General features: G+C 41.6%; 1 non-coding gene across 1 annotated transcript; it reads left to right on the top strand.

Moving 5' to 3' along the window:
* Window positions 1-15,405: 15,405 nt before the first annotated feature.
* Window positions 15,406-15,543, top strand: LOC114808322. The gene has a single exon (XR_003756168.1). It is a non-coding gene; the product is annotated as a small nucleolar RNA SNORA7 (small nucleolar RNA).
* Window positions 15,544-24,577: the final 9,034 nt, after the last annotated feature.

Genomic DNA, 24,577 nt, shown 5'->3' with positions numbered 1-24,577 from the left:
AAGGTGGGGTGTCAGCTGTGCCTTTGAACCTTTCTGTCTTAGTTAATGTTACTACTTTCATCATGAACTAAGTGGAGTTTTTTTTTTTTAATAGTTAAAAACGGAAAGAAGGAAAATGGTTATTCAGAGATTGTAAAACACATTTTCCTTGATGCTGAATGCAAGTCTGAAATGAATTTTTATGGCTGAGTTATAAACCTCTGAAAATAGGGTTTCTAGTGGAAGTGCCGACTGCCTTAAATACATTTTACTAGCAAATGTGCTCTCATAATGAGTTCTGCTAAGGTAAAGATATTAATTTTATACAATCCATATGGATGTGTGTTTTAAAACATTTGAAAGGTTACTAATTTTCAGCCCAAGCCTCCACATAATCAAAGAAGGAGTGGAACCATTTGAGGGATTTTTAAAGAAGGAATTACGAATGCTGTCTGTCAAAGGTGCTGCATAATTCATCTTGTAGTTATACTGTGATGTATTTAGCTCCTTAAAGCCTAAGCATTGAAGAAAACAGAACTGCCCAGGCTGATTCCCGATTCCCTTCCTCAGAGACCAATACCCATTTCATTTCTGATGAGAAAGTGCAATGGAAGTGTGGGAAAAAAAAAGACCCTGTCCCATCAGTATGGATGCCAGCTCCTAACCCAATCATTGATTTGAGGATTTACAGGCAATAGAAATTGATTTTTCCAGTAAACAAAATCATCCATACTGAATGATATTTGATAGAAAAATAAAACAAAAGCAGGCTCTCTATATGCAATAATTTAACAAATGGCTTTCTGTGGGTGGGTAATTTTGAGCAATTCTTATCAGACTTGAGTAAATACAATATTCCTTCTAATTGAGATGAGATTTTTCTTTCCTTCACTTTTTCTTTAAGGGCAGATCTGTCCATAACACTATGGCAGTGATTACATGAGTGAAGTAAAGACTTTAAGTTATCTGTCTGGATAGTAATACTTATAATAATAATAATGAATAATAATAATGATTATGGCATTTGTTAAGCACCTACTATGTGCCAAGCACAGTTCTAAGTGCCGGGGTAGATACAAGGTCATCAGATTGTCCAAAGTGAGGCTCACGGTCTTAATCACCATTTTACAGATGAGGTAACCGAGGCACAGAGAGGTTAAGTGACTTTCCCAAGGTCACACAGCAGGTGAGTGGCAGAGCCGGGATTAGAACCCACTTCCTCTAACTCCCCAGCCCGTGCTTTATCCACTAGGCCATGCTGCTTCTCCGAATGCTTCTAGTAGTGGGGTTATGGATGAGACAGGGTTGATTGGAGTGTACAAAATCACAGAGGGGGTGGATAGGGAAAACTCAAAATTATTGTTCACCAAAACTCAAAACACGCAGACAAGGAGGTGCCCACTGAAACTTGAAGATGGAAAGTTTAAAGCAAATTAAAGGAAACTCTTCACACAGTGGGTGGCACATGGAATTTATTATTTTGTAGACCAAGTGTATTAGTAAGAACAAGAAGAGCTTGGGTAAATTCATGGGCAAGTGACACATGCTGTTTAGAGAAGCAGCATAATGTAGTGGAAGGAGCAAGGGCCTGAGATCAGAGGACCTGAGTTTTAATCCTGGCTCTGACAATTGCTTGCTGTGTGACCTTGGGCAAGTCACTTAATTTCTCTGTGCCTCAGTTTCCTCAACTGTAAAATGGGGATGAAATCCTTTTCCCTCCTATTTTGACAGTGAGCCTCATGTGGAATAGGGACTGTGTGCAAATGGATAACCTCGTATCTACCCCAGAGCTTAGAATTGTACCTGACACCCAGTAAGATCTTGATAAATACTATAACAATACATACTAGAAGGAAAGTTGGAGATGTAGAGGGGAAAAGTTAAGCGCTTAACAAGTACCATAAAAACGTTAGGGACTTTAAATGGCACCTGTCTAATCATGAGTGTGAGTGTCCAAATGGGAAACTATGAACTTTAACCCAGTATGCCAGTGTTTATATTAGGATATTATTGTTTTATTTTCCCCTTACTAGGTGCACATAACTGGATTATAATTACCTGTAAGGTAAAATGAAAACTGGTGGTGAGGAAAGCATGGTTACTCAACAGTGAAACTTAGGCCTGAACACGTGGTTTAGCAAAAATGTCCCATTACTCTGCCTGTATGGTTTTAAAATAGCAGTTTAAAACTCCAGATTGTCAGCAAAAAAGAGGAACTTTCCAGGTGAAGGAAAGGCGAAATAAAGGGAGATATAAGAAGGATGACTTGAAGACATAATTTCTGCTTACTAGAACATTAAACCTATAGAATTCCTACAACTGGTCAGACCAATAGTCCATCCAATGAAGACGATAACAACAGGATGCTTGGAATAACTGAATCATGGTTGACACCTGGATATTTATCCTCATGGTATCCTCTGACCCTCTACATTCCTAACTTTCCTTCCAATTGTACCTTTCTCATCCTTGTATTTATCAAAACTCCCCTAGAACCTTGCACAATTTCCTGGGAGAATGAATGCCATATGTTTCCTATGCCATTTTAAGGATTTACATTGAAAATTCCTGACAGTCCCAGAAAAGTCTGATTCATATTGGTGATATTTTCTCCAGGACCTCTTACCTCCCTCCATATCTCCTTTTCTCTTAGCTCCATTTTCAGGTTCCTATCCCCTCTGTTTTCTCTCCTCCATCCCCAACCCTAATTCCTCTCAAAACCACACACACACTTTAGAGTTGGAAATACCTAATTTCAGAGGATAAAAAGCACGCACGACAATTATCCAGGGACAGCAGTCTGTATACTGGGGATTTACCCAGCAGTAGCTGCAGGAACAATTTCCCACTCCCTATACTCCTGACCTCTGAGGTACACCATGCAGGAGAGAAGCTGCCCCATTCCTATACCACTGGGATTTCTATCAGCCCCTGCTTCAGCCTGGGCAGGTCTTGAACAGTGGCAGCTTGAGGTCTTCTCAACTTTTAGTCATGGCCATGGCCACATCTGTGACTTCTGTGACTGTTGCTCTGAAGCGTGAGGAGCCTGAAATCCTGCCGTTCCTTTCGTGTTAATTGTCACCCTTGTCTTTTATATTTTTGTTTCATCTTTCCTTATCTGTGTGTCCCCAGCCCCCTCACATCATCATTCATAGGTGATGAACCCCTTGGAGGCCAGGGACTGTGTCTGTATCTCATCCGTGTGTAACCTTTCCAGTGCTTAATGCAAAGCTTTCAGACATAGTAAGTGCTCAATAAATTCTATTACTACAATTACTACTAATTACAAATATTCCTGCTCAGGTGAGACATTCATTCCTTCGATTGTATTTATTGAGTGCTTACTATGTGCTAAACACTTGGGAGAATACGATATTGTAATAAACAGACACATTTCATGCCCACAGCCTAGATGGCACGGCCTCCATAACCTGATTAACAACAATATCTTGTTGCACCAAAGTTGTTTCACCATGAAGACACTGCCGCCTATAACTACCAACCTTTATTTCATTGATCAAGAAAATGAAATCTTTTCATAAAGATAGTCTGTGGGAAGTCCATAGAGGAATGTCACTAGAGTTTATAGCTAGGAATTCAACCTATTTCCTCCTCTATGCATGGACGCCACCAGAGGTCTAATAATAATGATAATAATCATGGTATTTGTTAAGTGCTTATTATGTGCCAGGCACTGTCCTAAGCACTGGGGTGGATACAGGCCAATTGGGTTGGACACAGTCCCTGTCCCAGGTGGGGCTCACAGTCTCAATCCCTATTTTACAGAGGAGATAACTGAGGCACAGAGAAGTGAAGTGACTTGCCCAAGGATGCACAGCAGACAAGTGGGGGAGCCGGGATTAGAAGCCATGACATTCTGACTCCCAGGCCCGTGCCCTAACCACTACACCATGCTGCTTCTTAGACCCCATGTATTGATGCATGGGAGAAAGCATAGCCATGCATCAACATTGTTTAGGTGTCTTTCTGTCTGGTGAGTTGATTGTGCCACTGGGCTGGAATATTTGAAGGGAACACTGGCATCTTTGGTGATTCAGCTCCTCGTTTCCCATTTAATTTTACTGACAGCTAGGACTTGAGAGTTGTATTCTCTAAAAATAGCAGCCCAGAATTCAACAGCCACCTAAGCTCATGAAGCTGAAGATTCTTAAAACCACGTAAGTGCTGATGATATTCTGAAGGTCATGTTTCCAATGACGCACATGCAGTTGATGTTGTTCGTGTGGTTTCCTTAAAATATAATACCATTCCACAAATCTGATGTTCGCGACCTTAAAAGAGATAAAATGGTTTTCTGATTTTCTTACCTTCGTTTTGGAGAAAAATCACATTTCTTCCACATCCCCCCAAATGCTTGCTAGTAGACATGGGTAATGATGCAGGCTCCCCATGGTATTTCTTTGAACTACTGAGACACTGTTGCTTGCTGTGTCTTTCTTGTTTATACCGGTTTAGCACAAACCACTCAGCTCAGTGTAACCACATGTTCAAAGGCAAACATAAAAATGTGTAGTTTTAAAGGACTCATTAATTTTCTTTGTACTCCAAAGCCTCTGCATTAACAAATGCAATATGCAGATTCTAAATTCAAGCTCATTTTGGGTGCTATTTACTTCAAAGGAAACCTGGAAAGAGAGTGCAAGAGATTTAAATTCTTGTGTTGAAAAATTAATACATCACTGACACTGACCCATTTTCTGGTTTCTCTGCTTTATGAATTTTTAAAGTTTTTCTATCTGTAAGACAGACCCATGGTTAAACCTGTTCCAGGATTTTGCCCCCAGAAAGATTAAAGAGCATACCCTAGTGAACCAATGGAAAGTTTGTAACATATATAATAAAAAATGTAATATGGTTGTTTTAGCAATTTTAACTGAACTATGATGCATATATTGTTGAATTGACAGATCTACTAGTCAGTTGTCACATTTGTGGCTTGAGAAGCACATTTCATATTATAAAGACAAGATTATAATTCTATATGATAACAGAAAATGAAGGAGCTGGGTGCTGGAAACATTTTTTGTCTCTGGCATAAAATTTTTAGAAAATTAGAAAGCCTAGAGGCATAGGGTGAGGGTTTTGAAAAGATCGATTGTTATTGGATAGGGAGGTACATTTAATTTATTATGTCCGGTTCTCATAAAAATCACTTGTCCAGATACGACATCCCCCCCAAACACCCATATCAACACTTGAATTTCTGTTACTATTCGCTCAGTTGCATACATAGTGGAAGTTGTGCTGTTTGTGTGAGATCCAATCCAAGACACTCGCAAAAAATTCAATGACCCTAAGTGAATATTCTGTATAACTTCTTGAATCATTTGAAACAAACCAGCTCCTGAAAGGTTTGTCAGGATGTCTCAATATTTGTGATGGAGTTAGAGGAGCAGCATGCCCTAGTGGCAAGAGCACGGGCTTTGGAGTCAGAGGTCGTGGGTTCTAATCCCGCCCCTGCCACTTGTCTGCTGTGTGACCTTGGGCACATCACTTAACTTCTCTGGGCCTCAGTTGTCTCATCTGTAAAATGTGGATTGAGACTGTAAGCCCCACGTGGGACAACCTGATTACCTTGTATTTACCCCAACACTTAGAACAGTCCTTGGCACATGGTAAGCGCTTAATAAATACCATAATAATAATAATAATAACCCATATAGACAGCATTATCCATCATTTCATTGGTGTAGAGGAAAACATTAGGGATGTAAAATGGCACATCCCTAACCATGTGATTTGAAGTCCCAGAGATCAACCATTACACTGTTTTTCTTTAATGGCATTTAGTAAGTGCTTGCTTAGAAACACTGTTCTAAGCACTGAAGTGGATACAAGTTAATTAGGACAAACACAATCCCTGTCCCATATGGGATTCAAAATCTAATTAGGAGGGAGAACTGGTATTGAATACCCATTTTACATTTGAGGAAACCAAGGCACAGAAAAGTTGAGTGGCTTGCCCAAGGTCACACAGCAGGCAAGAGGTAGATCTGGGATTAGAATCCGGGTTCTCTGACTCGCAGACTCATGCTTTTGAGAAGCAGCATGGCTTAGTGGAAAAAGCACGGGCTTGGGAGTCAGCAGTCGTGGGTTCTAATCCCGGCTCCTCCACTTGTCAGCTGTGTGACTTTGGGCAAGTCACTTAACTTCTCTGTGCCTCGTTACCTCATCTGTTAAATGGGTATTAAGACTGTGACGCCCACGTGGGACAACCTGATAACCTTGTATCTACCCCAGCGCTAAGAACAGTGCCTGGGACATAGTAAGTGCTTAACAAATACCATCATTATTATTTGCTAGGCCATGCTGCTTCCCACTATTCCTCCAAGCATCTTATTGCCAGGTTTGGAAAGAGGATTTGGGGCTGGATGGATCATTGAACTCACCCACTATTGGTCTTGTTTATGGGTCTTGTATCTTTCCTATGTTGAACATTTCATCCTGTTTCTAGATATAGTCTCCCACTTTCTCCACCAATATTATAGGGGGGAAAAATTAGTGGTATTTGTTCATCCCTTAAATAAACCTTCTATCCGACTATGAAAGGCAGAAGAGATAATAATGCAGTGAAAATGTATCTTCCAGGTACTGATAATGGGGTTCTTTAAGAGAAATGCAGCCCAAATGCAGAACAGCTTTGTTATGAAGGTGGATCCCCTAGCTCTGATCTATCATGGAATCAAGAAAATACTGAATTAGATTTCCCAGATAAAATGACACAGTTCTAGGTTTTTTATTCTCTTGGTTCTTTTTTCCAAATCCTTCTTTCTGCCTGCCAGCATCACTTTGGTCTCGAGTAGATTGTTGGCAACAATCAAAGTAGCCTATCAATCGATCATATTTTTGAAAGCTTACTGTGTACAGAGCACTGTTCTAAGTACTCGGAAGACTACATTGTAACAGAGTTGGTGGACACGTTCCCTGCCTCCAAAGAACTTACACATAGTTATTTATTTAATTTCTGTCTCCCTCTCTAGATTGTAAGCTCGCTGTGGGCAGGGAACAAGTCTACCAACTCTAATACTATTACTAATAATTATAGCATTTTTTCAGCACTTACTGTGTGCCAAGCACTGTTCTAAGTGCTGGGGTAGATACAAGATAATCAGTTTGGACACAGTCCCTGCTCCATGTGGGGCTCACAGTCTTTATCCCCATTTTACAGATGAGGTAACTGAGGCACAGAGAAGTAAAGTGGCTTGCCCAAGGTCACACAGCACACAAGTGGAGGAGTCAGGATTAGAACTGATGACCTCTGACTCCCAAACCTGTGCTCTTGCCACTAGGCTGTGCTGCTTCCCACCATTGTATTGTATTCTGTTGTACTCTCTCATGTGCTTAATACAGTGCTTTGCATTAAGTGTTCAAATGTTCAAGAAATATCATTGATTGATTGATTGATTGATTTGTTTTACCAGCTTCCCAAACCTTTTCGCTGAGAGCCTCCCATTTAGAGAACATTTTATTTAACATACCTAAGAAGGAGACAGAATCATTCTACACCATATGAGTGCCCACAGAGTCTGAAACATTGTACTAAGCTCTTAGGAGAGTTTTATAGATTAACTAGGCATGATACTTTTCCTCATGGAGCCCACAATCTTATGGGGGAGGCAGACAGACAAAAAATATTTACAAATAGTGTAAACAAGAAAATATAACAGAAAATATTTTCATTATGTCAGAAAGAATAGAGGATGTATTGAATACACAAATAAAAATTCAAATTATATATATATATATATGTATACATGTGTGTATATAAGGGCTGAGGATAGTACAGTGTTCTACATATAGGAGGTACTCAATAAAAGCCATCAGTTGACAGAAATTAAATACAAAAGTGCTAAGAGTGGTTGTTAGACTGATGCAACTAGGGTTTGGTGAATTCATCACAGAAGGCTTTCCTGAAGGAGGTTGGATTTCAGGTGGATTTTTATGGTGTGGAAAGTTGTGGTTTGGCACATTTGTAAGGGAAAGAGTTCCAGGCTCGGAGAGCAGCACGAGCAAGGGGATGGAGGTGGGAAAGTTGAGAACTGAGGTACGGTCTGTAGGTGAATTTGGGAGGAACAAAGAATGCAAATCGGAGAGACGGAGAATTGATATATGAGATGGAGAATGCTGGTGGAGAACTTGGAAGGCAATTATGAGGTGCTGTGGTAGTGAGGTTGGCAGCAGTAGGGGCAATTTACGATGCTGCTGAAGAGAAGACTAGTTCCCCCTTCTTCCTCCTTTGCCTACTCCTCCTTGCTGCTCTGGCATTGCCATAGGCACTAGAGCTGAGAGGTCCCTTCTTGCCACTTGGGTTGAAGGGTTTTTCTGGTTTCACCCATCAGGGTGAAACTCTGAAAATGTATCCCTGCTCCAGCTAATTCAGGACATCTGCTCTCTGTAACTACCTGTAGTTTAACCACCAGTTCAAAGGCCCTGGGAGAAATGAATTCATTTTTAATTCCAATTTTGTTCAAGATTAGGAATTTTCTGTGGGTTTTATACAAGTTCTCTTTTTAAAAAAACATAATCTGAGAAAACTTTGAGCATTAGGTGCATTAGAAAAAATTGAAACAAAAGGAATAATTCTTGAATTTGTTAATAAACTGCGTCTTGTATTATTTCTCATGTTAGTGCTTGCCTCTGAGCTATTTATTATCTAGAGAAATGTTCAGTACTTTGCATTTGTAATGGAATGCTTTCTCATTGGTTATTTATGCAAAATATTTACTCTGTATATGCTTCTCACTTCAACCAGCCTCCATTTTCAGGGAACTTACTTATAGATGAAGGTATTTTAAGCACATCTTTTCAGTTCATTTGTCTTGCATCTGAATTTAACGAGGTCTACAATTTGCCATGGACTAAGGTGATTGTTGAAGTTACCATTATAATCACTGAATTATGTTCTGAGTGCTTTCATCCTTTAATAGTTTGAGGTTTTGGAAAGTCCAAATTGTCTAAGAAAATTGAAACATGACAAAAGCTAACCTTCAAAAGGCAAACCCTGAGTACAAAAAAGGCCTTAAGTGCTCTAGATGCCGAGGTGCTATCCCTGTATGTGTATATATGGGTTTGTATGTGGTATAACACCAATTTGTGGGTGCCTAAAAATAAGTCCAACTCCTATGTCCCATAAGGGGCCTGTCTTCTCTTAGAATCCTGCTATTTATGAAGACTTTGGTCAAAGAGTGGACTCTTTTTTGGGTACTGCCTTTAGGGAAAAGGTCTAGAAATTTTCACCAGAGGGAGAGTGTTAAGATGTCATAATATCGGGCTCCTAGTGTGCTTATTCCCCTCTCAGAATCGCACCTGGAAAGTTTCTAGTACTCTACAAGTCTCAACTATGGGAGGGAGAGTCAAGCAGAGGAATACAGTTAGACTGTAAGCCCGTCGATTAGACTGTAAGCCCGTCAGTGGGCAGGGACTGTCTCTATCTGTTGCCGATTTGTACATTCCAAGTGCTTAGTACAGTGCTCTGCACATAGTAAGTGCTCAATAAATACTATTGAATGAATGAATGAATATCCATTCCATTTCTAGCTTGGACAGTGGCTAGTGAGTGGAAGGCGATCTGCTACAAGTCAGAACTCAGCTGTGCTGGGCAGCAGCGACATGGGAGAGAGTAGATAGCAGAGACTCAAGTTTACTGTGTGGAAGAAGGCAGTGGTAAACCATTTCTGTATATTTACTAAGAAAACTTTATGGACACACTACTGAAACGATTGCAGATGGAGGTGGAGCACTGTGAGAGAGATGTGTCCTTGGAATCACTATGGGTCGGAGATGACTGGACAGCATAAGACAAGAGTATGCTTATTATGCAGGACATTAATTTCAAAAATCTTTGCCTTGCATTTAGGATTTCATTATATTCAGTCATGGGATTTCTGAGGAAGAATAGAAAAAGAATAGAAGCCATTTTAAAGGGCTTATATTCTCCTCATGTCCCCTCCCTCCTTCCTGCCATTTGGTAGCCGGTGGAGGGGGTAACCATTTAGAGAAACAAGAAGTGAGTGGTAATGTCTGCGCATTACAAAACTAACAACAGATAGATAGTATTTGGCAACATCTGTTTAGCCTTAGAGTCATTAATAACATTTGGTTCATTGACCTGCTAATGGTAAGGGCTCTAATACTGCAGGAAGCCCTCGACTGAAGATGTTTCAAGTCAAAATGAACTGTGGTTACATTTCTAAATTTTCAGTGTTTTGGCTTTACAAAACATTAATTTTGATTGGTCAACACTAGTCTCCTTTATGGCATTAATTCTAGGGGTGTGGCTGTGGTGGGTTAGGACAGCACACAGTTGCTGCAGGAAAATAGCACTTAGTACAGTGCTCTGCACACAGTAAGTGCTCAATAAATACGATTGAATGAATGAGTGAATGAATGAAAACAGGATAACAATTATAAAAGCTGTGATGTAGCAGAAAAGTTGAAGACGATGATGTGGGTGGGAGTGGAAGAGACCATGGCTTAATGGCTAAGAGCACGAGCTTGGGAGTCAGAAGAACCAGGTTTCTAATTCTGGATCTGCCACATTTCTGCTGTGTGACCTTGGCAAGTCACTTCACTTCCCTGGGCCTCAGTTACCTCATCTGTAAAATGGGGATAAGAGTGTGAGCCTCATGTGGGACAGGGACTGTATCCTACCTGATGAACTTGTATCTACCCCACAGCTTAGAACAGTGCTTGGCACATAGTAAGTGCTTAATAGGTACTATTATTATTATTGTTATTCTTAAGAGACTTTGGTACAGAGAAAGGGGAGGAAGGGTTATCTTTTTGGCAGGCCTAGTGACCAGGGCATGTCGATACATCCATTTTACTTTGAGTGAAGTAGTAGTTACCTATCATGGAACCTCTTTGACTCAATAGAAATGTAGTTATTTTACTCATCTACAAATTTATTGAATTCCCAGTTCAGAGTAATTACAGTCAAAATAGAGTATCCGACTTTGGTTCAGAAAACAATCCCCCTATCTAAAGTATCATTCCTTTGGGAAAATTGGTTCTGCCTTATAAAGTATTAGCTTAAGATGAAGTTTTCAGGAACTAATTGTGTCAAATCTGAGGACATCTGGTAAAACTTTTTCTCACACTTTACACAGAATTGTTCAAGAGTATTGGTGGAGTCTAAGTTGACAGGTTATTCTTTCCCTAAGATGGCTTCCTTAGGAATGCTTCAATCATTTAGTGGTATTGATTGAATACTTCTTGAGTGCAGAGCACTGTATTAAGTGCTTGGAAAAATACAACAGAGTTGGTAGACATGATCCCTGTCCATAGGAAGCTTACAGTCTACAGGGGCAGACAGACATTAGTACGGTCTGTTGGAAAGAGCCTGGGCCTGGGAGACAGAGAACGTGGCTCTGCCACATGTTTGCTGTGTGACCTTGGGTAAGTCACTTCACTCCTCTGTGTCTCAGCGCATCTATAAAATAGGGATTAAGACTGTGAGCCCCATTTGGGACAGGGACTGTGTCCAACCTGATTACCTTGTATCTTCCCCAGTGCTTAGAACAGTGCTTGGCACATAGTATGTGCTTAACAAATACCACAATTATTATTAAAATGGATTAGAAATAGAGGAAATAGTAGAGTATAAGAATATTTACATATTGTGAGTATCAAGGTTCTTCAGGGTTACAAAGTCAAGTTAAGAGTCAATGCAGAGAGGAGGGCCTATAGGGGAAATAAAGGGCTTAGTCTAGGAAGGCCTCTTGGAGGAGAGGTGATTTAGGAGGAGTTTGAAGGTAGACTGTTGGATATGAAGGAGGAGGGAGTTTTAGACCTGAGGAAGAATGTGGACAAGGTGTTGGTCATGGGATAGATAAGATTGAGGTACAGTGAATAGAAAGGCATTAGAGGAGTGGAATGTGTGAGTTGGGTTGTAGTAGGAAATCAGCAAGTTTAGGTTGTGGGAGAGAACTGATTGACTGCCTTAAAGCTGCTGCTAAGGAGTTTCATGATAAGACCAGGTGTTCATCTGACTAACAAATGATGTTAGGGAAGGGTTGCACAGCTGCACTCCCCTCTCCCTCTGCCATCAGTTTGTTCGGGCTTTTGAGATTTCCCTGAGGCTTCCTAAATTTTAGTGAGTCGAAGCGAACAGGGTTGAATGCTGGAAAAACCTGAAATGCAACATGTTGGTCTAGTGGGCAACTGATAATAAGATTTTGAGGTGGGTTGGGCAATGAATTATGATACTGGGCAATTGTTTTCTTATCACCTCGTACCTAAACCCAGTCTCAGGCAAGTACATCCAGCTAAAAACTGTGAATTCTTGTGTAAAATCAGATGAATGGCTCCATAGTTCATAGGCAGGGCTAGATGTACAGGACTCTAAAATCATTAAATCTATCTGCCCACGCAAACATGGCCAAGGACTGCCCCACAAAACCTTCCTGTTATGTCAGCACATGTACATATCCATAATTTATTTATTTCACTGTCTCTCTCCCCCATAACCTGTAAGCTCTTTGTGGGTGCAGAATGTGTCTACCAAATAGGTTTTATTGTACTCTCCCAATTCATGCTACAGTGCTCTGCACAAAGTAAGAACTCAGTAAATGCCATTGGTTGATTGGGTCACTACACAATTTTTCTAAACCACCATTCTGCACACTTCTTCCCACTCCTCACAAACCTTCAATAGTTAACCATTTATTTCTGTATCAAATAGAAACTCCTGAACAATTGGCTTTAAGGCACACAATCAGATCTCTCCCATATAGTAAGAGTAGTAAGAGTATTTATTAATCCCCCACTGCGTGCACAACACTGTACTAATCACTGGTGGATGAGTACACAAATGGGATATAGACACAGTTCTAGACAATGATAAAGGAAGAGTAAGGTGTTGTGACTAAAGGAGCTGAGTTTGAGGTTTCCTATTACTGCCTATCACTATCGAACAAGCCACAATTCTCCACATCTTGAAAATTCTTCTAAAATTACATCTCCTCCATCAGGCCTTCCTGCTTAATTTCTCATCTCCACCTACTGGCCCTTCAGCGAATATGTGCATCTAAACACTTAGGTCTTATCTTAAGCTGTCAGCATGGCTCAGTGGAAAGAGCACAGGCTTTGGAGTCAGAAGGTCATGGGTTCGAATCCCGGCTCTGCCACTTGTCAGCTGTGTGACTGTGGACAAGTCACTTAACTTCTCTGTGCCTCAGTTACCTCATCTGTAAAATGGGGATGAAGACTGTGAGCCCCATGTGGGACAACCTGACTCCCCTGTGACTACCCCAGTGCTTAGAACAGTGCTCTGCACATAGTAAGCACTTAACAAATACCAACATTATTAAGTCATCTCCGACCCAAAGCAATGCACTGGACGCATCTCTCCCATAACACCCACCTCCCTCTGCAATCTTTCTGGCAGTGTATCCATAGAGTTTTCTTAGTAAAAATATGGAAGTGGTTTACCATTGTCTTCTTCTGCACAGTAAACTTGATTCTCCACTCTCGTGTCTGTCTCATGCCACTGCTGCCCAGCACAGGTGAGTTTTGACTTGTAGCAGATGGTCTTCCACTCGCTAGCCTCTGTCCAAGCTAGAATTGGAATGGTTATGCCTCTGCTTGATTCTCCCTCCCATAGTTGAGACTGGTAGAGTATTGGAAATTCCCCAGGTGTGACCCTAAAAGGGGAACATTTAAGTACTCATAAATGTTATAGACTCTATTGCTTCCACTTGCTGTATTTCATTTTAGTTTCTGTCTCCCCGCTAGATTGTAAACTTCTTGAAGGCAGGGATCATTTCTACTGTATTGTACTTTTTCAAGAGAACAGTACTCTGCATACCGTAGGTGCTCACTTAATACTCATGATTGACTGATTCATAATCATCTCAGACTTAGCATACAGTAAGTGCTCAAAAATAGGATTGATTGAATTGATTGGGTGAGATCATTACAGGACATCGATCGATCAGTGGTATTTATTGAGTACTTACTTTGAGCAGAGCACTGTACTAAGCCCTTGGGAGAGTACAGAACAACAGACTTGTTAGACACATTTCAATTTAGAGCCTTATCCTAAAAGAAACTGGAGAAGAAAAATGCACATGTGCAAAAAGATGCAGAAATATTTCTTCCCCTTTCTCAAGCATAAGTAAATTTGGACTTAAGCAATTTTTCAATATTCAAGGAATTTTCATGCCTCTTTAATTGCACTTCCTGGAATTCAATATTGAGTTTATATTCTCCTATAGTGTTCTGGTTTGTAAACATTTCATCAAAGAGAGCCTGAAAAAGCTTCTCAAATTATTTCCTGTAATGAGTAATGTTAAGTGGAGAATGATTCATTTCTACCCATAATATTTTCTATTTGATGCTAATGAAAGTTGCTTTTGAAAAGTTGTATTTGAGAAATTGATTAGACTTTTTTATCATTTTATGTGGAGAAACTTACAAGTGCTTTCTGAAATAATCAATGTTCCCTATAAAAGGCAAGAAGAATACTGTGTGTCGTTATGAGATTGAACAACCCAACTCAGGGTGTTAGAGAGCAGGAATCGTTCAGCTAATCTTATCACACAGAATATTTCATTTGCAAGAATCAGTAGCTCTAATACAGTGAAAAGATTAGGACTCTTCTGCCTGGAAAGACACAGTGCTGAGAGAGAGCATGATCCAACTTGACAAAATCATACAGTAGGTTGACAGAGAGATCCTGGAACTGTCAAATGCCATAACACCCCATTGAAGGTGCACCCTCTGAAACTCAGAAGTAATAGGTTCAATCAATCAGTGGTATTTATTGAGCCCTTACTGCATGTAGAACATTGTACTAAGTACTTGGGAAAATGCAATACAACAGAGTTGGCTTACACCTTCCCTGCCCACAAGGAACTCCTGGTCTAGAAGGGGAGACAGACATTAAGACGAATACATAAATTAGGAATATGTACCTACATGCTGTGGACTGAGGGTTAGGTAAATATCAAATGCCCAAAGGGTACAGATCCAAGTTCAAAGCAAAGCTTCAAAGCAAAGGAAAGGAACTCATTCATCTAGCTGGCAGTATGCACATCAAATTTGTTACCATGGGAAGTTGACCAGACCAAAAGCAGCATTAGGTTCAAGAAAGGTTTGGATAAATTTATGGATTAGCAATCCATAAAATCTTACTAGAAATGTAGAGGGAAAAGTGAGATATGATAGCTAGCCGGTCCCTAATTATTAGAATGGATGTCCAGGAGGGTGACCATTACATGAGTCCTCCAAGAGTCCTATAACACCAGGAGGGCCTGTCTCCTCTTAGTATCCTGCTCATTATGAAGAATTTGGTCAAGAGGAGTGTACTCTTTTTTGGGTACTGTCTTAGGGAAAAACTCTAGAAAATTTCATCAGAGGGAGGGTGTTAAGATGCCATAATGTTGTGTTCCTAGTGTGCTTATTCCCCTCTCAGGATGGCACCTGGAGAGTTTCCAGTACTCTACCAGTCTCGGCTCCGGGAGGGAGAGTCAAGCAGAGGCATACCCATTCTATTCCTAGCTTGGACAGTGACTAGCGGGTGGAAGGCAATCTGCTACAAGTCAAAACTCACATGATTGCATTTCACTATTTGAATATCACACAATGGGTAAATTAAGCAATATTCTTCTCAGCACTCCAGTGTGCTTAATTATAACATGATCCATAATGGAAATAGGAAGAAAAAGAATACATTTTTTAGAATAGTGACAGAGATGGGACAGGCTACAACAGCTGTTTTGACTATTTCAATAGATTTCTTTTCAGGGATATAGTAGGCCAGGGTTATAAATGAAATATTTCCTAACAATTAAAATCCATGATAACCTGATCTCCCAAGATCAAGGCATCAATTGATTTGCCATAAGCTTTTATGATCCTCAATAGCTATTTAAAAAGTAAATAGCCTTTTGCCAGTTACTGTTGGGGCTAATGCTATATTGAAGCTTGTTTGCATTTAAATAGGTTAACCAGTTTTTCCCTTGAAATTGGTGAATATAGATCACATTGATTATAGAGTTTGGGAGACAAAGCATGTGTGTTTCCAAGAGGAAAACATAATGGCAGGCTGAAAAAAGTTGAGCCTCTATTTTAGCTCCACTAACGTGCCCTGTTCGTGAAATGACTGGAATCCCTGATATCCAGTACTTTTAAAAAGATTTGAGCATGGGTGGGCTGGCAAATGCCAATTTTGGTTTGAGCAGGCAAGGCAGAATTGCCAAGGAAACAGTTTTTAGGGAATGCCTCACTGTTAGTCCAGGAGCCTGCCCAATCTCCAGCTGCGGCTGGCAATCTCTTCCTCACCTACTGTCAATGGTCTGAACTCTGGGTCTGAGCTACCCAGTCCAGGGGTGGAATGGGAGGATAGGATTGAGGTTGACATGGAAAGCCCCAGATGCTGTCATTCAGGCAGACACGATAGCATTGAGGTTTCTGAGGAACTAGTGGTAGGTACATGGCTCCACTAAGTAATGGTTTTCACATTAGTTGTTCTCTATGAGTGAAGAAAGTTTTCTACTCAAAATTCTCTCTCTAAAACACACTCCTTGGAAACATCGATTTTTTTTAATGGTATTTGTAAAGCACTTACTATGTGCCAGATACTGTGCTAAGCAGTGGGGTAATTAGTAATTAGGTTGGACACAGTCCATGTCCCACATGGGGCTCACAGTCTTAATCCCCATGTTACAGATGAGGTCACTGAGGCACAGAGAAGTGAAGTGACTTGGCCAAAGTCACACAGCAGAAGAGTGGCAGATGTGGGATTAGAACCCAGGTCCTTCTGACTCTACTAGGCCACGGTGCTTCTCAGGTCTGGACAAGGCAAGTGTTTTCCAACTATGCCCTTTTTTGACTCTTGCTAATGCTTGTCTGCAGGGCAAGGAACCAAAGAAAATGGTAACATAATCCTGCTCTGCTAAGACTGTAAGCCCCACGTGGGACAAGCTGGTCATCTTGTATCACCCCCAGCGCTTAGAACAGTGCTTTGCATATAGCGCTTAACAAATTATTATTATATTATCATTATTACTATTACTGTGGGGCTGAGGGTGGGGTGAATATCAGATGTTTAGAGGATACAAATCAAAGTGCAAGGGTGATACATAAGAGAGAGGGAGTATGACAAATGAGGGCTTAATCGGGGAAGACTTCTTGGAGGATTCATAAGGCTTTGAAGGAGGAGAGAGTGATTCTCTTTTGGATATAAAGGTGAGAGGGAGTTACAGGCCTGAGGCAAGACATGGGCGAAGAGTCAGCAGTGAGATAGATGAAATAGAGGTACAGAGAGTAGGTTGGCATTAGAGGAGTGAAGTGAGCATTCTATTTTGTAGTAGGAAATCAGCAAGGTTCGATAGGTGGAGGCAAGGTGGTTGAGAGCTATAAAGCCAAAGGTAAGGAGTTTCTGTTGATGTGGAGGTGGATGGACAATCACTTGACATTCTTGAGGAGGGGGGAAACATGGATCGAATGTTTCTTTCAGAAAAATGATCTGAGCAGCAGTGTGATGTATGATGGAGTGGGGAGAGACAGAAGGCAGTGAGGTCAGTAAGGAGGCTGATGCAGTAGGTAAGACAGGATAGGATATGTGCTTGGATCAAGGTAGTATCAGTTTGAATGGAGGGAAAGGTTGAATTTTAGTGATGTTGTGAAGGTAGAGTGGACAGGATTTGTGGGTTGAATGAGAGGGATGAGTGAAGGATAATGCCTCACATTTATGAGGCAGGGAGGAAGGTGGTGCTATCTATGGTGATAGGAAAATCAAGGGGAGGACAGGGTTTGGGTGGGAAGATGAGGACTTCTGTTTTGGACATGTTAGGTATGAGGAGTCCAAAGGACAACCAAGTAAAGATGTCCTGAAGATAGGAGGAAGTACGAGACTGACAAGCAGGTGGCATTTTGCCTCTGACTGTAATGTGGATTTCATGAGAGAGATGTTAGGACATCAAACTTTTTTTAGAGTGCTTTTTCATTTATAGTGAAAGTTGTGAGACTCAAATTTTCCCTTGAACTTGTAAAAAGGTAAAATAGAACACTTTGACCAGTTGTAATTTTTACAGTGAAAGAATCTAAGCTTAAGGCAATGATGTGGATTTTTTTTATGGTATTTGTTAAGTGCTTATTATGTGCAAAGCACTGTCCTAAACTCTGGGTAGAAACAAGGTAATGAGGATTCTGTAGAGATTTCAGGATAGGATACTCAAAGAAGCCCTAGAATTTCTGGAGGAATGCCATAGGCTGAGACACTTTGGAGAAAGTAAGACAGCTGGTGATGAGAGACCTGAGATATGACCTGATAACCTATATTCAGGGAACTGTCCTAGACGATGAAGATTAACCACAAGGCAATTATGGTCATTTTGGACGATATTTGCTCTCTGTCTGCCCTGAGGGCTGATCCAGAAGACTTTAAAGTTGCAGGGACAGCAGAGAGATGTAGAAGCAGTAAGAGATAGTGCACAATGGGACTGCACAAAAGATGGTGAAACAGGATAAATTTTTAAGTGGGTCCTGATTGAAGGTGGGGGGATGGAGTAAGTGGCATCTTGCATTGCTGTGTAGCTTGATTATTCTTACTTTGAGTGGACAAAGCCAGAAAGAAAATAGCAAACAATCCTTTGAAAGACATTCTAAGATATCATAATAATGTTCTGGGCAACTATATTGTTTTGGGGGCTTTTGTAGCATACCATATACTGTAGTACTTTGTAATAAGATACTTTAAACGGTAATGTTGAAAGGTACGATGTTAGCTGAATCGAGGAAATGGAAAAATGATAAAAAATGGATTTGTGGAACTTCCCCATACTTAGGCAAAATTGGTTCATGAAAGCTTTGAGGTCAAAATTCTTGAATATTTTCACCTTGGAAATTTTACATGCTGAAAAATAAAGATTTTGTCTTGTTTTATTTACACTATGGGGAGTAAGATTCATTCATAAATATTTTAGGGTTTCCTTTGGAGATCAGAGAATGAAAAATTGTTATTCACAGCATTTGAACAACAAAAAAATAGAGATAAGGAGACTAGCCTTTTCTTCCAATTCTCCTTCTCACTGTGGAGCATGTCCCAAGGGTAAGTCACTTTATTTTTCTTGCCGAAGTTTTCCCACCTTTAAAATGAAAGAATCCTTACCTTGGAATCTTATTGCAAATTTAGCCACTCATCAACATTTACTGAACAACTACTGTGAGTCCCCTCAAAGAGCTTACAATCAAGCAAGAGAGAGAAAAACTCCAATTATTTACTGAAAAGAGGAAGAAGGAAAAGGGGATATGAGTTTTTTGCTTATGTAAAAAAGGTTATCTATCCATCTATCTATCTATCTATCTATCTATCTATCTATCTATCTATCTATCCACATACATATACGTATATGGAGAGAGAGAGAGCTATGGGTGTTTGTACTAAGGTGGTAGTTAGTGAGGTTATAACCTGGAGAGAATAGAAATTAACTGGGCAAGGCAAGAGAAGGCCATGAATAAGTCATCAGAGGCAGGAGAGATGAGAAAGAGGCACAGAGAGTTGGTTACCTTGTGAAGTGGGGTTACCTTGAGAAGTTTTTGATAAGTGGGGTAACAGTTGCAGAATGAGATTTTAGAAAAATGATCTTGGTGGCAGAGTGAAGTATGGATGGGAGATGGGAGAGACAGGAGGCAGGGAGGTCAGTGAGGAGGCTGATGCAGTAGTTAAGCTAGGATTTGACAAGTGCCTGTATCAGCATCGTTTGGATTGAGAAAAAGGGTAGTATCCTGGAAATATTGTAGAGGAAAAACTGATGGGTTTGTGCGATGAACTGGATATGACAGTTGAAACAGAAGGGCTTGGAGATGGGGAGAATAGTGTTGTTGTCATATGGATCTCTTACAGTTAGAGGATGGTAGCAGGAGGACAAGCCGTCAAAAGAAACTGAGGAGGAGTAACCAGAGAGACAAGAGGAGAATCAAGACACAACTGTAGTGGTCAAGTTGCAGTAAAGCTGCAGTAAAGATTAAGAGAAGGGAGTGGCCTGCAGTAGTGGAATTAGCTGAGAGGTCAAGGAAGATTAAGCTTGATTCTAAAGTTCAAAGTTCACAGTGCATTTTACTATCACTGTAATGAAGGATACACAGAGCCGAATAACAATGGAGAATTATAAAAAATTCATTTTACCTAGAGTATGGTTTGCCTTAACATCTCTTTGAACATTTTCCTCTTAATAAATTTAACCTTGATTCTGCCCTCTATGCTGAGGATACACATTTCCTAGTTGAGAGGGGGAGGAAATCCCTTTTTGTTTCACTTCCATATTCTCCATCCCAGGGGAGAATCTTGCTCTTGGAGTTAAGGACCTTCCTGTTCATTGAGCAATACTGCTTTCTTTGATTATTATAAGACTGTGCAAGAAATTGTTATGCTGGTGTAAGAGCATCTGCAGACATGAGTAAAATATCTATCCCCTTTTAACCATTCCACTTTTTGAAGGAGTGGACAGCAGACCACAGGCAACACCATTTCTGGGGCAGACCAAGGGTTGCAGTGTTTGCCTCCCTCTGAAACAGCAGGATGTTTGAAGGAACTATGTAATGATTGCCCTACTGTATATCCGTTCTCACGATTAGGGTTGGACCATCTAACCCCCATGAACTTTCTATTCTCCATCCCTGACTTTCACATAGTAATCCATTATGGGCCACTCATCCTTTAACCCATGCAAACCTCTCTTGAGCCCAATGATATTTTCTGCTGAATAACTTCCTGAGGAAACAATTTATCTGCTTACGTTTCTTCTCCCCATCCCCCTGTTGGATGAAGAAGTTTATTCTTTTGTTTATTGAACCCTCCTAATAACATTTTAATCAGGCTTTGTTAAAACATGCTCAAGTCTAAATTAACAGTTTTTAGGCTAAATTTCCAGAAAGCACACTGAGCCGGGCTCATTGTTAAACCCTGGATAAGAGAGAGAAGTTCAAAAAGCATTAGCCATTTTGATTTAAGTGGGCCCTGAAACACAGAGACGGTGACCTCTCAACAACTGCAAAGTGTTATTTTCCACCTCAAGGCTATTTCAGTAATTTAAAATATAGCCTCTAAGTGGCAGAGAGATACACTGAACTTTTCTTTTGTCTTTTTGTCTAGAAGCCTACAGTAAAATTGGTCACATCAATGTTTATTATAGCTAATGCTGGCTCAGATCTCAAGTTTTCACTTTTTTCAGAGGATTTTTTGTTTGGATCTAGGAAGGAGATCCTTTTTGTTAGCTTTGTCTTTTGGGTTCAAGAGTTAAAAACCACTGAAATTCAGTTCTTTCGAAAACTTCTTATTCTAAGAAGACTCTATGGAATATCAAGTGTGGTATTGGTAGGCCTGCACCCAAAGGAACTGAGTGCCTGTGTGTGAGATTCTCATGATGGGAAATTGGAGATGGAGTGGTGAAGAGCAACATCTGGCTCTCCAGGAATGACAAAGCACTTGATTAAATTACCTTATGAAAGTGTAGGTGGCTTGCAAAACTACAACCCTCTCAAAATTGATAGGCTTCTGGTCACCTTTTGTTATTCAGATTCCTCCAAAACACAACTTTCTTTATGGTATTTGTTAAGCGCTTACTATATGCCAAGCACTGTTCTAAGTGCTGGGGTAGATAAAGGTAATTGTGTTGGATGCAGTCCCTGTCCTATGTGGGGTCACAGTCTTAATCTCCATTTTACAGATGAGGTAACTGAATCATAGAGAAGAGCTCTAAATCTAAATCTGAATCTAAAGAGAAGTGCTCTTTCTAGACCAGTGAGAAAACACCCCAACCTCTACCACATCAGGCTGGGCCCCCATTCCTACTTTTTCTGGCCAGAACCCTACCCTTTCCTGTCCTGACTCAGTTTCTTCCTACTCTTTTGCTGAAGAAAACTGGGTCAAATTCATTCTCAAGGTACGTTTGTTCTTTAGTCAGCCAGGGGAGTGCACACAACACAGAGGGATCCTGGAAACCTTTGGGAAGAGGTAAAACCCCAGGTCCCCATGGACCTGGAGGCAAGGATAAAGTCTTGCTCTACCCCAGCACAGACTGAACAACAGCCCAGCTGCTAAAGCCTTTAGAAGGAGACAGGTCACTCTGCTAGCCACAGGGCTGGATGTCGATGGCGAGGTGTGATGAAGAAGCTGGATTATTCAATCTCCTCTTGTGGGAACCGGTATGTGGCAGCCATGATTTCCCTTGGAGAGAACAGACAAACAGGGAGAGTCTAGAGAGCCAGCAACTGATGCTGCCCCAGGGGCTGGGAGGAAACTGGTCAGGATGCAGAAATGGTACTTGTACTTCCCTGAGACTGCCAGCTTTGGCCCAGCCATCTTGTCTGTAGCCCTGAGGTCAAGCCTAAGTGGGGAGTCAGAGAGGGAATACCCACCAAGTATGTCTCTTCTCCCCCTCCCACTCAGCACCCTCTCAGAAAAGCTGGTCCCTGAAGCCATCCCCTGTCCTCCTTGCACTTCTTCCTCCTCCGGTAGGAAACAGGAAAATGGAGAGGAGGGTGATGTCCTTTCCCTCCCTCCCTTGGTCAAAGGGTGTTAAAGTGTGGGTCTGAAATGAGGCAGAAGCTGGAGTCCCAGGGAAAATTATCCCCCATTAGGTAGCTGAAATCCTTCTGTGAGGTCTCTTCCATTCAGCTGGGCAGGGTGACCAGTGATCTGGCACATGTGAATTCTGGGAACTGGCCTGGGCTTTCCCTGCGTGCTGCCCTCCTGAATTTCCAGACAGATGTGGCTGTGTAGAACTGGGGCTTTCTGAGGCCTCGGCACTAAGCCAGCACTCAGCAAAGCCCCAAATCCTGGACGTAGTCGACGTAGCCGGAGGGGCGGGGATCCCGGGTCATCCTGATTCGTCCATTCATTCATTCAATTGTATTTATTGAGTGCTAACTGTGTGTAGAGCACTGTACTAAGCAATTGGGAGAGTATAACAATAAACAAGCACATTCCCTGCCCACAACAAACTTACAGTCTAGATGGGGGAGACAGACGTTAATATAAAAAAATAAATTACAGATATGTACATAAGTACCCTGGGAATGGGAGGGAGGAAGAACACAGAGAGCAAGTCAGCGTGATGCAGAAGGGAGAGGGAGAAAAGGAAAGTCGTGGGGCGGGGGGGGAGCGCTTAGTCAGGAAAGGCCTCCTGGAAGAGATATGCCTTCAATAAGGCTTTGAAGGTGGGGAGAGTAACTGTCTGTCAGATTTGAGGAGGGAGGGCGTTCCAGGCCAGAGACAGGACATGGGCAAGGGGTCGGTGGCAACATAGGCAAGATGGAGGTAGAGTGAGAAGGTTGGCATTAGAGGAGTGAAATATGCGGGCTGGGTTGTAGGAGAAGAGTAGCGAGGTGAGGTAGGACAGGGTGAGGTGACGGAGTGCTTTAAAGCCATTGGTGAGGAGTTTTTATTTGATGCGAAGGTGGATAGGCAACCACTGGAGTTTTCTGAGGAGTGGGGTGACATGTCCTGAATGTTTTTGTAGAAAAAATGATCCGGGCAGCAGAGTGAAGTATGGACTGGGGTGGCGAGAGGCAGGAGGCTGGGAGGTCAGCAAGGAGGCTAATGCAGTAATCCAGGATGGATAGGATGAGTGAGTGTATTAATGTGGTAGCAGTTTGGATAGAGGATAGGACAGTCCTGATACCTCCCTTGGTCTGGTCCAGGAAAAACCTAGTAACTTAGAGGAGCTGCCCCTCAGGGATGTTCAGTACTGGCCCCCTGGAGGCTGCACAGCAAGAGTCACAGCTGAGGGTGATGGAGGTTGTTCCCAGGGAAAACCCTGTTATACTCCTTGAGGTGAAGGGCCCAGGCCTTGCCTGTCAAATGGATGAAACCAAGCAGTACCAACTGACAGGTTTTTCTTGATGTTTCTTGATAAACTCAAGACCTTTTCCCCACTGCCCCGGGAATGGTGGTCCCCTCCTTGTTAGCCCAGGCTGTTCCCTGAACCAGGGGCTCTCACCAGCCATATGGTCACCTAGGCTGCTTGAGTCTTGACCTTACACGTCTCTTGGAATTATCCAATCACTTGCTTTCACTTGGCTGCTAATGCAGGGGGCTCCAGAAGGGGTCTTCAAGATCGATAGGGAACAGGCCTTGAACCTCTCTCTCTCTCTCTCCACAACACACATGGATGACTAGAGAGTGGAGGTTGCCTGAGATTCTTTGGGGTGAGACAGCAAGAATGGCTTTAGCATTGTGTAGTGGATAGAGCATGAGCCTGGGAGTCAGAAGTTCATGAGTTCTAATCCCAGCTCTGCCACGTGTCTGCTGTGTGACCTTGGACAAGTCACTTCACTTCTCTGTGCCTCAGTAACCTCTTCTATAAAATGGGGATTGAGATTGTGAGCCCCATGTGGCACTGTGTCCAAGCTGATTTGCTTGTATCCACCCCAGGGCTTAGTACGGTGCCTGACACATAGTAAGCCCTTAACAAATACCTTTTTTTTTTAAAAAAAAAAAAGGGTCTAAGGGAGTGAACTGGTTTGGACAGGCAGGTCGACCACAGGCACAGCTTCAAACCCCCTGCCCAGCCTCTAGCCCCTAGCCAAACACGACACAGAAAAAGGATTGCAGAGTGATTTTAACAATTGA

This window comes from Ornithorhynchus anatinus, chromosome X5 (assembly GCF_004115215.2).
Source record: "Ornithorhynchus anatinus isolate Pmale09 chromosome X5, mOrnAna1.pri.v4, whole genome shotgun sequence".
Classification (NCBI taxonomy): Eukaryota; Metazoa; Chordata; class Mammalia; order Monotremata; family Ornithorhynchidae; genus Ornithorhynchus; species Ornithorhynchus anatinus.
The sequence above is the reverse complement of the archived record's forward strand: the minus strand, read 5'-3'. Positions and strand labels throughout refer to the sequence as shown.